The sequence below is a fragment of the Girardinichthys multiradiatus genome, chromosome 21 (assembly GCF_021462225.1).
Source record: "Girardinichthys multiradiatus isolate DD_20200921_A chromosome 21, DD_fGirMul_XY1, whole genome shotgun sequence".
Lineage (NCBI taxonomy): Eukaryota > Metazoa > Chordata > Actinopteri > Cyprinodontiformes > Goodeidae > Girardinichthys > Girardinichthys multiradiatus.
The window spans coordinates 9,284,289-9,299,230 of NC_061813.1; the positions used below are offsets into that span (position 1 = coordinate 9,284,289).

Genomic DNA, 14,942 nt, shown 5'->3' on the forward strand with positions numbered 1-14,942 from the left:
AGGTAGAACCCAGGCACAGTGAAAAGGAGCTTATATACTGTGGGATATGGGGACTGACATGGGAAGCAGGTGTGTGGCAATCAGGATATCTGTGAAACATCCAAGGAGAGAGAAAGCAGGGAGATAAATTAAACTTTAGGGAAATCTGACAGAGAAAATCTAAATGTACAAAAAACAGAAATGAGCATGAAACTAATAAACAAAGGAATGAACTAAAATGGCAACTACGAGAAAATATAAACATATGGAGAAAAGATAGATATGAAAGAAACCCAACATTCAAACACCTTAGGATAATCTGTTCTTTTTTTTTATTTTTTATTCAATTTATTTGTTTTTAATCCTTTTTACATAACTTCAGATTTTTATTAGTATTAAAATTAGTATACTGATATGTGTTTTGGTTTGCTTCACTTTGCTTCGGTCCAGCTTCATCTAACTGCTTAGAAAAACATCAAGTTTGACAAAAATTGCTGGTTCTAGAGCTCCATCTAGTGGAGTTTGGCTGTAAACGTAAACTCCGTAAACTGTAAACTCTTAATGCTGGCTGGTAGGGAAGATGACGTTTTAAAGTAACGTCAAGTGCATCAGTCACAGTCTAATATAGGACTTTTCTTTATTTTCAGGAAAGCTGTAAAACACAGCTTCTTTATTTTGTTGAAAGGTTATTATGCTGATCTCATGGAACACGTCTAAATAGTCAAAGTAATAACTAAACTATTTAGCTGTAAGTCTTAATAGAAATAAAATGTGTTTTTTTTAGTAAAAGATTTTTAGGGTAATTTAAGGAATTTATAAGGTAAAGATGACTTGCAATGTTTTATTAAATTAAAACTTGATGCATGTTGTATCGTTTCAGAACTTCATGTTTATCTGGTTTTATTCAAGATTTAATCAAATGACAAACCACATAAATACTACTTACATGGCCTTGAAACAGGCAAAGTAACTTCAAATTATGAAAAGAGGGAAGACTTGGTGGTGTCTACGGCACTTCTTAATGTGCGTCATTGGGCTTTTTCTCTAATACCACCACACCTGGCACCTGACCGAAAAATAAAAATAACCGGTAGAACAAAAGAACCTCTCGTTGTCGGCAGGATTCGAACCTGCGCGGGGAGACCCCAATGGATTTCTAATCCATCGCCTTAACCACTCGGCCACGACAACCCGCATCGATATGTCATGTGATGCATATAAAATCAGGGACATTTTTGGACACCACATAAAGCCAGGTATATGATGCATACGTTCATAGGGATGACGACCACTGCCACGAAGCGTTCAAAAGACGTAACGACCAACACAGGCGCAAGTGTAATGATTGTTGGTGTTGCCTTTGCCCAGCAGATGGCAGCATTGGCCTGTAGTTACTTCGTAGGAAGTAGAATTCTAAAATGTGTCTTCCTCATTTCAAAGCTTTATTTTACATTTTAAAAAGATGGCTACTATTTCAACCTCTACTGTTATGCATATTACTACAAATTCTCAGTATTTCGGTTATGTATATAACTAATAACCCAATAATTACAATGTGCAACCGGTTAAGCAGCTTAAAACAAAATGCAACATTCGATCTTTTGCTCTTGTTTGTACCAATAGTGTGAAAGCCTGTTAGAAGGGTAAGACAAGGCAGAATGATTGTATATATCTATATATATTAATAGGATCACAATGAAATTGTCATAATAAAAAAACCAACAACAATGGAATAAACCTTAACAACAAAACAGTACCCTGTTATTGAGCATTTCTTGGAATGTCACTTACTCCATCATCACGTCCAAATCCAGATTCAGAGCAGGGCCAGGTCTCCTCTGCCTGCCATACAAAGCTGCGTCTGTGAATCAGGACAGCCCCGGTATGAGGCTGCTGCTTTCAGCCACAGACATTTCAACAGCTGCCATAAAGACACTTTTCCATCAATGAAGTGGACAGCTGCACTAACACTGGCTGAGAAGGCCACAGGGGATTTGGTGCTCGTTTAAGTGGCTCATTTTTCCTGATCGTGGCGTCCTTTAAAAGACCATCGAGAAATCAGCTGGTTTGATCAGCGGTTTCACATGCAAACCTGCCTGTACTTGTTTATTTGCTCCCACCTAAATTGGTTTGCTCTCTTTGCTTTAACTAGGAAATGTGTTTGACGGATAATTGCTTGTGTACACTGAAGACGGAGGTATATGCACACAACACAGAATTATTACATGTGTATGCATGTTCAGGATCAGCGTGCATACATGTTGCATTTTTGTTTGATTTGCCTGTAGTTTGCCTGTTTGGGTTACACTCTGTCTCCGACACTGCAGAGCAACAGAAGTGACTCAGGCGGATGTGACACAAATTCTCTCAGGTGAGTCTCTCCGACACTTCTGGGCGCTGTCTCGGTCCTTTAGCTGTAGGCAGGAATGGATGCCTGACAGGGAAGTCTGCAGCATTTCAGGCAATCAGTGTTCCTATTGAATAGAGTTTACTCCTGTCTATCAAGTGTCTTTCAAAGGTATTTGTACAATTTAAACTTCTTAAAAGTTTGTCATGTCATGTTGTCATACATTACAATATATATATTACTGATTTTTATGTAATATCAACACAAGATAGCCAAATTTTGTAAACTGGAAGAAAAATGGTTTTCATAATTTTTCACAAAAAAAAAATCAGTTGACATGCAGTGACACCTGCAGTCAGTCAATACTTTATAGAATCATCTTTTGATGCAACTCTTTTGGGGCAAGTCCAAGTCAAGTCTCAGGTCTTTGAGGGGCAAGTCCAAGTCAAGTCTCAGGTCTTTGAGGGGTGGTACAAGTCAAGTCGTAAGTCTATCGCCCCAATTCAGAGTCAAGTCTCTAATGACTGAAATAAATATTTTCTCATCAAATCCATGACATCTAGGTCACCTCTAACCCGGCATCAATGTAGGTTAGAAATCCAAATCTGCGCTGTTTGTCATCAGGCCTAAATTATTCCATGAACATTTAATAATTATCCAAACAAAAACAAAAAAAAACAGGAATAAGATTATCAATCTAATTTTATATATTTCTACACAAATAAATGGTTTACAAAACACAAAAATTTGTGCCATGCAGCTCAAAAGATTCCTTTAAAATAATACTATACAAATAAAAAAAACTCTTCATTGGGTTATACCTAGTGATGCAATCAATGACATCATGATGGATGACAAACAGGAAGTGCTGGGCCTGCCCCTTCCATACACCTGTCCTGGATGTAGAATCAGAAGGGATAAACAATAGAGAGGAAACATTAACATAAATAATTGACCAGAAATGTACCTTTAACATAAGGAAAATTCAAAAATAGCTATTGGTTCAATAGTAGTTACTTTAAACATACACTTAGATGTAACATAATGATACAATAAACAAACCCAGGATAGTATGTACAGCAAAGTTACAACAGCAATGTTAAACCAAAGGATTTTGAATACGTATAAAACAAGATGCAATGAACTATGAATATATTTAAGGGACACGTGGTGCATGAATACAGACTCAACCACTTTGTCACAAGAGCACAGACCTCTGCTAAGGAAATAGGCTCATTGATGCCTGTCAGCTTTTTTCCATAATCATGAGCCAAACTAAAGAATCCTAAAAAAATAATGGATCCAGAAGGTGCTCTGCATAACCACAATCATCTGTTCCCTGTCCTAGACACCTTGTCTGAAAATGTCATCCAGATCCCTTCATAACGTTTTGAGATATTTTGCAAACAGAAAGACAGACAAAAGCTGACAAAAACATCACCTCTTTGGCAGAGGTAACAAAACGTGAATCTGAGACCACGAGTTCAAGTCAGGCCTCAAGTCTTTAGGGCACAAGTCTAGGTCGAGTCTGTAGTCTTTTAATTTTGCGACTTAAAATCTGCCCTTCAATACATTATATTGTGTACTTTTTGTAGGAATGCAGAAATGTTTAATTTAGTCTCTCCAGGTGCTGGGTAGATATCTTTATCCAATTCAGTCAGTCAGTCATTTTCTACCGCTTATTCCATAGTGGGTCACGGGGTAGCTGGTGCCTATCTCCAGCAGTCTATGGGCGAGAGGCAGGGTACACCCTGGACAGGTCACCAGTCCATCACAGGGCAACACACAAACAACCATGCACACACTCATTCATACACCTAAGGGCAATTTAGAGAGACCAATTAACCTAACAGGCATGTCTTTGGACTGTGGGAGGAAGCCGGAGTACCCGGTGAGAACCCACGCAAGCACGGGGAGAACATGCAAACTCCATGCAGCTTATGTTAGTGCTGTGTGCTGCTTTTACTGGAGGACAGAACCGTAATGCAATGTAATAATGCAGAACCATGTTTTGCATTATTTTTGCAGTTGTTATCTCGTTTCTGCGCTGCTACATAATTGTATCTCGGTAATCAAACTACAAAAATGGCCGAACAGGGTGGAGTGGAATGCTTTTGACGTGGAGGGGGGCGGGGTGTGATTGCTTTAACAGCATTTAAAGAGGCAGCACCAAAACGAGTTTCTCTCAGACACACCTCAGAACAGGAGTAAAAGCGGAGCCTGTGGAGCTACAATAACAAGGAGCTCAGACCAAAGCATTGCAGTTTCACTTTATATCGATCACAACTAAATGATTTAAATAGGAAAAGTATGGATTTAAAAGCATATGTCCCCTTTAAGTGAGACTCTAACTGGAGTCTCAAACTCGATTCGCACTTTCTGCTTTGTACATCAATTTTCCAGTCTTGCTAAAGATTCATGATTGGATTTTGGTCTGGACTTTAACTGGGCCATTGTAGCAAATTTGCATAGTTGTTTTGATCCAAACCATTCCAATGAAGATCTGACTGTAGGACGTGAACCACCCTAGTCTCAAGTCATTTGCAACCCATAATAGGTTCTTCTTCTAGGTATGTCCTGTATTTAGCACCATCCAACTTACTACCAGTCTCCCTTCCAGGCTAAAAACTAATGATTCTTACACCAGCATTTAACACTGTGGGGATTTTTTGTTCACAGTGATGTAAAGTGTTCACTGTTTTCGCCCCATATATTGTTTCACATGTAGGCCAAAAAGTTCTGTTTTGTTCTCATTTAACTAGAGAACCTTCTTCCACATATTTGATGTGTCCCCTACATGGCTTCGGACAAATTGCAAATCGAACTCTTTATGGCTTGTACTGTTGAAACAACAGTGCCTTTCTTCTTGCCTCTCTTTCATAAATCCTAAATTTTACCTGAGGTGTACATAAATCCCTGCAGCTATACAAAATCCTAATAAAATACAACGGCATTGTACTGTGACAAAACATGAAACAAATGTTTTAAATACTTTTGAAAGGCACCCTATTAAGTATGCATCTATAGTTTCTGTAAATTAATTCAAATTCACCATTAGCCTTGCAGTCCAATAGGCAAAGCTGATGCTTTCACCAAATTCCCACTCTGACAGATGAGTCAGAATTTGAAGGGGAAAGGGAAATGAAAACATTCAGGGAAACTAAAACAGCCATGATTTTGTGCCTTTACCACAGAAATGCCGCTTGTTTTCATGTGAAGCTGCCCTGGTGTGACTGCACACCCAGGGGAACTTCGCCCCCTCAAACAGTCCCTGTCTGCCCTTATGCATTGAGAAACTCAACAGAAACAAAGCACAAACTTTGAAATAAAAAAACAAACTTTGCCACCAAAGGATTTTTCTGTCGCATTCAAAGGCACACAGACAATTATGATGCTAAGCATGTTTGAAGACTGTCCCAGCTCTAAAGGCCACAGTGTAGAAGCCTGTATGTTGTCACTGGCAGCATTATCTAGTCATACCAGGGTGGTTATTACATGGACAAACCAATAATCTGGATTACACTCAAAGCCAAAAGGCAACAGAAAATGAATCCTTTCTGGGTTGCAAGATGTCTTCACAACCATCAGTTACCCAGATTCCACTCCTCGGGTGGTCTTTGCTGTGTGGCATTTCTCTGGATACCAGTACAGTCCAGTAACTGGTATAAGGGGTTTGAAAAACTCAAATATTCCATCATATTGTTCCTACAGTTTAAAGTCCCAACTTGTTGCTGCACACTGCTGGTCAGCTGCCTGATTAATGGCTACTATGATTTTCCCTTACTCAAAAGAAAGTTTGATTTGGGTGATTTGAAAATACATACATTTTTGTGGGACACACTCTCATACCTTGAAACTGTGACATTTTACAGTTGTCACACAGTGAGAACCGTCCCATACCTACTGGATACTGGACTTTCTCATAAACACTCTTTTTTAAAACATTTTAATCAAAATACCAAGAAATCTTTCCTAAACAGGAGAGGCTTAAGTTGGCTCATATCACAGAATTAGGATGTGTTTTGTTGTGGTCAATTTTAGCAAAGTGGCACACTGCTTACCCCTCATTAATTAGTCTGCTCTGCTTCTTATTGTCCCAGTAGCCAGTGAACTCTTCCGAGCTGGAAGCATCGAAATCCCCAGGTCATCTGCTGATCCCCGAGCAACCCCCTCTTAGACACCTGACATAACTACAAACACAAGGACTACTGTAGCCCCCCAGTAACGGTAACCCTGACATGAAGCTGACAGAGGTTTATTCCCCCTATGGATTTCAGAAAAGCTAAACGACAGCGTCATGAAGTTTCTGATAAGAAGCAAGTCTGGTAAAAGTTTACATACCATATCAATTTGACACTGGCTTGGACACAACTTCTCTAGATGGTACAAAAGCTTAGATGTTCTTGAATTTGACATGTTATGACTATTTGCTACCTGCAGAGAGAATTTAATGGGTTCCTACACAGTCTGTAAAAGTGAGATTGGTAAATATTTGTATTTACAGACTTTATTCTCCATCCGTCCGTCCATCCATCCATCGTCCTAACTCTAACCCATGTAAAATGTGCAGGAACCGTGAATATATCATTATTTCATCATGATCAAAAATGTTCTGTTCAGGCCATCTGAGATCTCCCTTTTAAAATGAGATGGTTGGATAATGTTCAAGAAAAATCCTCAGCACTCAAAGGAAGAAAAACTTTATTTTAGCACCAATTTCAACTATCATGATTCCACTGAAACTAAAAGAAGACTCTTCACTGAAACTCACAAGGTAGCTTAAAAATTGTTAATACATGTATAAACAGCCGGCTGTTTCAATTAGCCAAACATCCAACTGTGCTTCCACTATAACTTTGGAAAGCACAGTTTATTTAGCCTTAATCCTCCACTGTCTCGTATTGAAGCAAGTTAACTTTATGACTTCCTCTGTGTCCTTCTCTGAAATACAAACCTCCACACCCTCCTCCTACTTTTCCTCTCCCATGAAACTCTACTCAAGAAGCCAGCTCACTATTTATTCTTGACTATATGAAACAGTGTGTGAAGCTTGTCTGTGTAAATACACGAGAAACAAAAGATCTGCCCTGGGGAGTGGGGGCTAGGTTGGACTCAACAGATCATGCTGCAGTTATTTTACGATCTCATTCATTTTAATCCCGGCTCAAAATGACTTGGCATACATCTGCTGTCAAACATTGCCCAAGCGATGCTAACTTAAGCACTAAATCTCAATTAGAGTCAAGGAAGGATGGGGAGATTTCTTACGTGGTGGGCAAGTTTGGGAATGAGAGACACTGATTTTGGAGGATTTCTACTATAATACATTAACAGGGAATACACATATATTCCTGTGATTTATTTCAATCTGATTAACACATCTAAAAATGTGCTTTCTAGTTTTACTGTGGTATTTTTGTGGCTGCTTTGAGGACTTCTGAAATGTTGACTTTATCTCCAAACTCCTTCTCTCGGTGCTCCCAGATTCAGTCCGTGAGGCAGACACTGTCTACTTTTAAAGCTAGGCTTAAAACTTTCTTTTCTGATAAAGCTTATAGTTAGAGTGGCTTAGGTTATCCTGAGCTATCTCTGTAGTTATGCTGCTATAGGCTTAGGCTGCTGGAGGACATAATGACCACTTTCACCCACTTCGCTACATTCTGACACTACTCTCCAATTTTGCATTATTTGCTGTTATTTCAGCTTTTAACCTTGTTCTCTCTTTTCTCTTCCTAGAAGCTACACCTGTCCTGGCTCTGTCTACCTGTGACACCTTTCTGGAGGGGGGCATCGTCCAAGCTTCTGCTGGCAACAATTTAATGCTCACCCTCTACCAATGATCCACATAGCCCTGTCTTTTAGTGTTTAACCCTTTCTCTCTCCTAGACATAACAATTGACTGAGTTTTACTGTAACTAATTATATGTGCTCTCTTTCAGACTCTAACCTTGAAAACTGGCTCAGAGTTTATCTGTTCTTTCTTTCTAGATGAAACAACTAAAGGAGCTACATCCACTAACATTTATTTTTCCTTCCCATAGAAAGTACTCCTGGATCAGTGCTTCTTTGTTCTTTTTGTGTCTCTGCTCTGTTCTCTCAAACCCCCAGTTGGCCGTGGCAGATGGCCGCTCACACTGAGCCTGGTTCTGCTGGAGGTTTCTTCCTGTTAAAAGGGAGTTTTTCCTCTCCACTGTCACTACATGCATGCTCAGTATGAGGGATTGCTGCAAAGTCAACGCCAGTGACTGTCCACTGTCTCTACATGCTCATCCAGGAGGAGTGAATGCTGCAAGTCACTGACTGGATGCAATCTGCTGGGTTTCCTTAGATAGAAAAACTTTTTATCCAATTTGAATAAATAACTGAATCTGACTGTTGTTGGGATTATGATTATTGATTAATTAATATTTATCAAGAATTATAATTAAAACATAATTTGAGAAAATTAATTTCTCAACCAAAAATCCTTGTTTATGAATCGAAATCAGAGATGTCCTCTGGTGTTGTAATTGTGGCTCAAAGCCCTTGATAATTACAATTAAATTCTCAGTAATAGTTGGTAACTATTATTAGATGTCACTGTTTAATCAACCATTTCTGCCAAAACGTGGGGAACTTTAACCTTATTTTTGACTGACAAATCACTCTCGCCCAAAATAAACATAAAACATAAACGCCTTCTCTTTATCTACGTGAATATTTATTTAATCAACAGCCCTGATACAGCTCGCTCTTCCGATTCAATAATCTTCACCTAACCAAACATGCAAAGTTCTACAAAAAAGGGTAAAATATCTAACTAAACAAAATAAAACAGCATTGAGTGTGACATTAAGATCAAACCAGCAGTTATAGCAAAATACAAAAGGAATATGGTTGAACGAAGCTCTGGGAGGCCACTCCCAAAGTGTATCTTAGTTACTGTAAGTCATAAAACATCCCCCACCGCTGGGGGATTTGACGGCAAATAATAAACATGAAGTTGAAACAAAGAAAATGGTTGATTTTCACCATGAAGCTATTATAGCAGTTCAATTTTACACCGCACCTGCGCTCAGGGGTTCACGCAGTAAAAGCACAACTTGAGAAGCTCGGCGGCTTCAGAGTCCACAGCAATAATCAACATTCAATAACACGTGGCATGCAAATACACCTTGAACACATTAGACTATAAGTGGCAATTCCAAGCTATTTCTAATAAAGAAATAAAATTAAAAAAAAAACGAAATTACTTGGTGGTGTCTCCTCTGGATCAGAAGAGAGGAGAGAGAAGGGCGGTGAAGAGTTTCCACGTGTTCCAGTCGACTGGAACAAAAAAAACAAGGAGGAAAAATTGCATCTTCTCGAAAACTCTGTGGTGTTTTTTTGGTTACGTGTTAAATCCACGTCCTCGATCGGTAAAGTTGAAAACTCTGGGCCTTCCTATTCCCAGAGCCTCTTTTATGAGTTTTGTTCTCATTGGCCAACGGGGAGAATGAATGAAAATCCACGTGGGATTTTCTTCTCCAGAATGATGTGGTTCAGATGCTGGTAACTGCGTCTCGGTTCCAAACTGAAAAGCAATGGTGGGCGGTCTCAGAGTATGTTATATAGCCCACTGTGACATCAGAGCTGCGATGCCCCCGTCCTATCAGCCGCGGTGCCCGCTAGGATTTGTAGTAATGGACTAGCCTGGGGTACAAAATGGCTGATGACGCCAGAAGGCATCGTGGCGTCCAGCAACGTATAAATGGTCCAATATTAAGCAACACATGGTCCAACATTGCACTGTTCAATGGTTAGGATTAATTGGAATGTATGTACCTGACTTTGTGAAGTGCCTTGAGACGACATGTGTTGTGAATTGGCTCTATATAAATAAACTGAATTGAAACTGAATTGAATTCTAGAGCTTAACTCTCCATGTTCACAAACACACTCTGGTTACACCTTATACAAGCGATTTTCACTACAGCTTCATAAAGCTAAAAATGTGACGGTTTGACAAGTCCTTCCTCAGAAAACAAAAATAAAAAAGGAAAATTAAAAATGAAGTTATTCATCTAGAAATGTGCAAAAAAGTGTGCTGGTAAACTAAATCAGACGATTATCAGCTTGCTCAGCTCTCGCCACCCTGTTAAAAACTCAAAAATTCAATCTTTTTCTGTTCAGTGAAGAAACCATACCTTACTACTATCTGGCTGTGCTTAAACCTAGCTATTGAAAGGAAACTGTATTGTTCTTTCATTCTGTGAAACAGCAAGAGAGCAGGCCTTTCAGGAGGTAACAGGAAGGCTGTAAAGTTGATCTGGTTTATCCTCTTGAGCTTTCAATCTGTGCCTCTGATTTGAAAGTGTTAGTTTGTTTATCCAGATGCAACAGAAAATCTCCCCATCCTGTATTTAAGAAAACAACAACATTGTTGTCTTTCTTCTTCTGTCTTCTGGTCTGACTTGTGGTTTTCTTTATGTTGTATATATGGTGCCTCCCTTTAAATAAGAGCTTTTGCATCACTGTCGACAAGTATGGTCACCATGCTGTCAAAAACCAGTGAAATCTGAGACTTTCTGATTTCCAGTTCAGGAAATCAACTAAGATGCCCTCTGAAATCAGTTTTCCAATCCTAATTCCCAGGTGTATGTATAAACATAGAGATAATTGGGGAAATAAACTTATTTGTTATTTTGACAGCTTGTATTTAATTAAATTGATTGAACACATGGTGCAGTAAAACTTTTAGAAACATGTTCCTTTAGTGTTTCAGTACATTATGTAGATAAATACATTATTATCAACTTGTTTTGTCGATAGCAGTGAGCCTGCTAGACGTGGAGTAGACTTTTCCAAATCCACTTTATTTACAGTTTGTTGACATATTCATTTGGTGTACTACCATTTACTTTTTGGATTCACATTAATAAATGCCCATGACATAAAGGTTTTTCACATTTGCCACCTCCTTGTCTCCGATAAAATAAGGGTTCAGGACCACACCGACCTCTGACCTCACAGCAAGGTTGTTTCTTTCCATTATTCTCAGACTCACATGAGACAGAAAACCAAAGCCTTATGGAGCCCCCTTTGTTCTGTGGGCACCATATGGCTACCAGTCCCAACCAAACCACCTCATCCTCCTCCACCTCTTAATATTCTTCGTTAGATCTGTGGCTCTCTGTCTCCACTGTCTGCCTTCCTGCCATCCTCTGTTCCCTGTGTGAGGGCTCCGTAAGCCAAAGGCTTTCTCCTACAGAGGCCACCAGCCGGACAGTACATGCCAGCCAAGCATGACTTCAAAGGTTGCTTGAATGGAACTATTTCCCTGGGTGTTTTTGGGTAAACAAAAGTCTGGTTTTAATGTTTTTCAGCCTCAAAAACCCAGTATGTAAATAATTTTGGGTTTCAGAAATGTCCCATTACATGTCACCATACGATATAAAATGACATTATTCTGTCACACAAATAAAGTGATAAACTGTAGTGTGTTGGTAAAGCAATGTGTGGTAGAGCCTTTAATAAACCTAGTCTCATAAAACTGTGTGTACATCACACATGACATCAGTACAAAACATTTTCTGTTGATGTGTCAAAGAACTGTAATGCCTAATGTCATAAACAACAGAAACATGCTCAAATACCAAGTTAATATTTTTCATTAGATTCCCCAAGATGTTCTTACCTCAATGATGATTTTAGGCTTTTGCTCAACATGCTAAAGAAGTAACTAATCCCCTGGCAGTGCGTCCTGAGGACCATATATAGAAATAGTGTGGTAATCCATGCTAAATGTTCAAAAACACTGTTCTATGGATGTTTTTCTTTACATTTTCTCTGATCCTAACCTTGTGGCTGTGTGTTGTAGCTATAAAGGAAATGCTAAAATAAAAACAATGCGTGACTTTAAAGACATGCTCTGCTGCATGCTATGCTAAAACGTTCACACACTGCACAGTTTTGTAGCAAGTTAGAATATTCTTCGCATTGATGTTGCGACGAACTAAGTATGAGATTTTCACCTCTGCATGTATTGACAGCTTTAGCAATAAAAGATTTTAAGCCAAAGCTCTACATATGCCAATGACCTACAGTACATTGTGAAGGTAACAAACAACAGCAAACATCTTGCATATAGTTATTGTTTAGTAGAGTAGAGTAGGCCTTATCACAAATGTTTTGGTTGCAAATGGTTAGCTGCAGAAAGACCTTAGAGACAATCACAAACTAGTAAACTGTTATAATTTGGGGTTGTTTGGTTTTTGGTTTCTTACGTTTTTCACAGTTAAGGTTTTGACTTGTTCTTTTGTTTATTATTCTTCTTCTTCTTAGATTTTGAATCATGCTTCTGTTTTCCCTGGTCATGCTTTAGCTTGTCGTATTGTTCATGTTTTGTCAAGTTTGGTTTTCGGATCTAGTTATGCTTTTGCTTCATGTTTTTTTCTAGTTTCTGTTAGTTTGTGTTCAAAAGTCTCTGTTTTTGCCGCAGCCACGTTTTGTTCTGTCTGTTAATTAAGTTTATTCAATTCACCTGTCCAAGTTAATCTGTCTCCTTGCTCCACCTGGTTTTCACTCCATATATACACACCTGTTCAGTTAGTCATCGCGGAAACATTTTTCATGCTCACGTCAAGTTTTTACGCTCAAGTCTTGTTTTTTGATCATGCCATGCCTGTCTTGCCTGCCCGTTTGTTTTGTTCCTGCCTCCTGTAGTGAGTGAGATTTTTGTTATTAAATATTTTACACTTACCGTCATGCTGCCTTCTGGGCTGCATTCTGGGGTCCTGTATCTGGCAAACCATAACATAATGTTTCCGCCAACCACGGACCCCGCGGACGCGCAAAAGGCAGACACCTCGGATTGCTGGGTTCAGCGTCAGAAGGAGGAGGCTATGAGCAATCTGCCCTCTCCACTTCTGCTGGAGGAGATGGAACTCGCACCTGCTGGTCCTGGGTCTGGCTGCGATGCGGTGGACCTCTTTACCTTCCTGTCTCGGGAGGCGGAGAAGTCACTGCGCCGGTCTGCAGGGCTATCAGTGCCGCAGTCGGCTTATGGTGGATCCGGGTTGGCGATTCCATGTCCGGGGACAGGTCGTCGCCGTTCTCCGCCTGCTCCCCTGGCTGCACACTCTGGTCTGGCAGTGAAGCCCTCCTCTCGCCGCAAGAGACGTCGGCGCGGAGCGCCTTCCTGTGGTTCGGCTGCCGAGGAGGTGGTTTCCCAGCCAGCCGATGTGAAGGCTGCAGCAAGTAAGCCCGCATCTTCGTCTGCCACAGCACTGTCTGCCAGGCTCGCCACACCTCTGCCCATGCCGTCTGCGCTCGCTCCAGCCCGGTGTTCTGAGGCAACACCTGACGAGCTGGCGCAGCGCTTGAGGTTCTACGCACGCCAGATAAAGAGCTTCAGGAAGACCAGCCTCATGTATTCCTCTCCTGAGTTGATGGACAGAATCAGGCAGATGGAGAGGGATTATGAGGCTGCAGTCAGGCAGTTTTACTGCCGTCCACCTCCTTCCACGCCAGGGCTCCAGGGAGCTGCTGCTGCTGCTGCAGAGCAGCCCACGCCAGGACCACAGCCTGACCCTAAGTCAGCCTCAACCCCCTCAACACGTTGCAGAGGACGTCGTAAGAGGGACGCCCCGGCTCAAGTCATCGGGGGCCCCGGCGACGCCTCTGCTAACGCCTATGAGGGTCCGGCTGACGCCTCAGCCTCTGCTCACGCCACTGAGGGTCTCGGCGACGCCTCAGCCTCTGCTCATGTCACTGAGGGTCCCGCCGACGCCTCAGCTCCTGTTCCTGAAGGGTTCAAGGAGCAACTTGTCCTCGTTCTGGCTTCTGAACCCTGCGACGAGGGGTTCGAGGAGGAAGTGCCACCGAACCTAGTTCCTGAGGGGTTTAAGGAACGTTTTGTCCTTGTTCTGGCCTCTGAACCCAGAGACCAGGGTTCGCCAGGCTCTGCTTCAGCCTCCGAGGGTTCGCCAGGCTCTGCTTCAGCCTCCGAGGGTTCGCCAGGCTCTGCTTCAGCCTCCGAGGGTTCGCCAGGCTCTGCTTCAGCCTCCGAGGGTTCGCCAGGCTCTGCTTCAGCCTCCGAGGGTTCGCCAGGCTCTGCTTCAGCCTCCGAGGGTTCGCCAGGCTCTGCTTCAGCCTCCGAGGGTTTGCCAGGCTCCACGCATCCAGAGTTCCTCAGAGTCTCTAGGGGGTCCTCTACTCTGCCTGGTCGCCCGCCGGAACTCTGTGCCTGCTGGGGACGACCTCCTGGTCGCCCGCCGGAACTCTGTGCCTGCTGGGGACGACCTCCTGGTCGCCCGCCGGAACTCTGTGCCTGCTGGGGACGACATCCTGGTCGCCCGCCGGAACTCTGTGCCTGCTGGGGACGACCTCCTGGTCGCCCGCCGGAACTCTGTGCCTGCTGGGGACGACCTCCTGGTCGCCCGCCGGAACTCTGTGCCTGCTGGGGATGACCTCCTGGTCGCCCGCCGGAACTCTGTTTTTGTTTCTGTCTGCCACGTTTTGTTCTGTCTGTCAATTAAGTTTATTAGGTTCACCTGTCCAAGTTAATCTGTCTCCTTGCTCCACCTGGTTTTCACTCCATATATACACACCTGTTCAGTTAGTCATCGCGGAAACATTTTTCATGCTCACGTCAAGT

At 41.8% G+C, this 14,942-nt stretch overlaps 1 non-coding gene across 1 annotated transcript; it reads right to left on the reverse strand.

Moving 5' to 3' along the window:
* Positions 1-1,088: 1,088 nt before the first annotated feature.
* Positions 1,089-1,170, reverse strand: trnas-aga. Its single transcript has one exon. It is a non-coding gene; the product is annotated as a tRNA-Ser (tRNA).
* Positions 1,171-14,942: the final 13,772 nt, after the last annotated feature.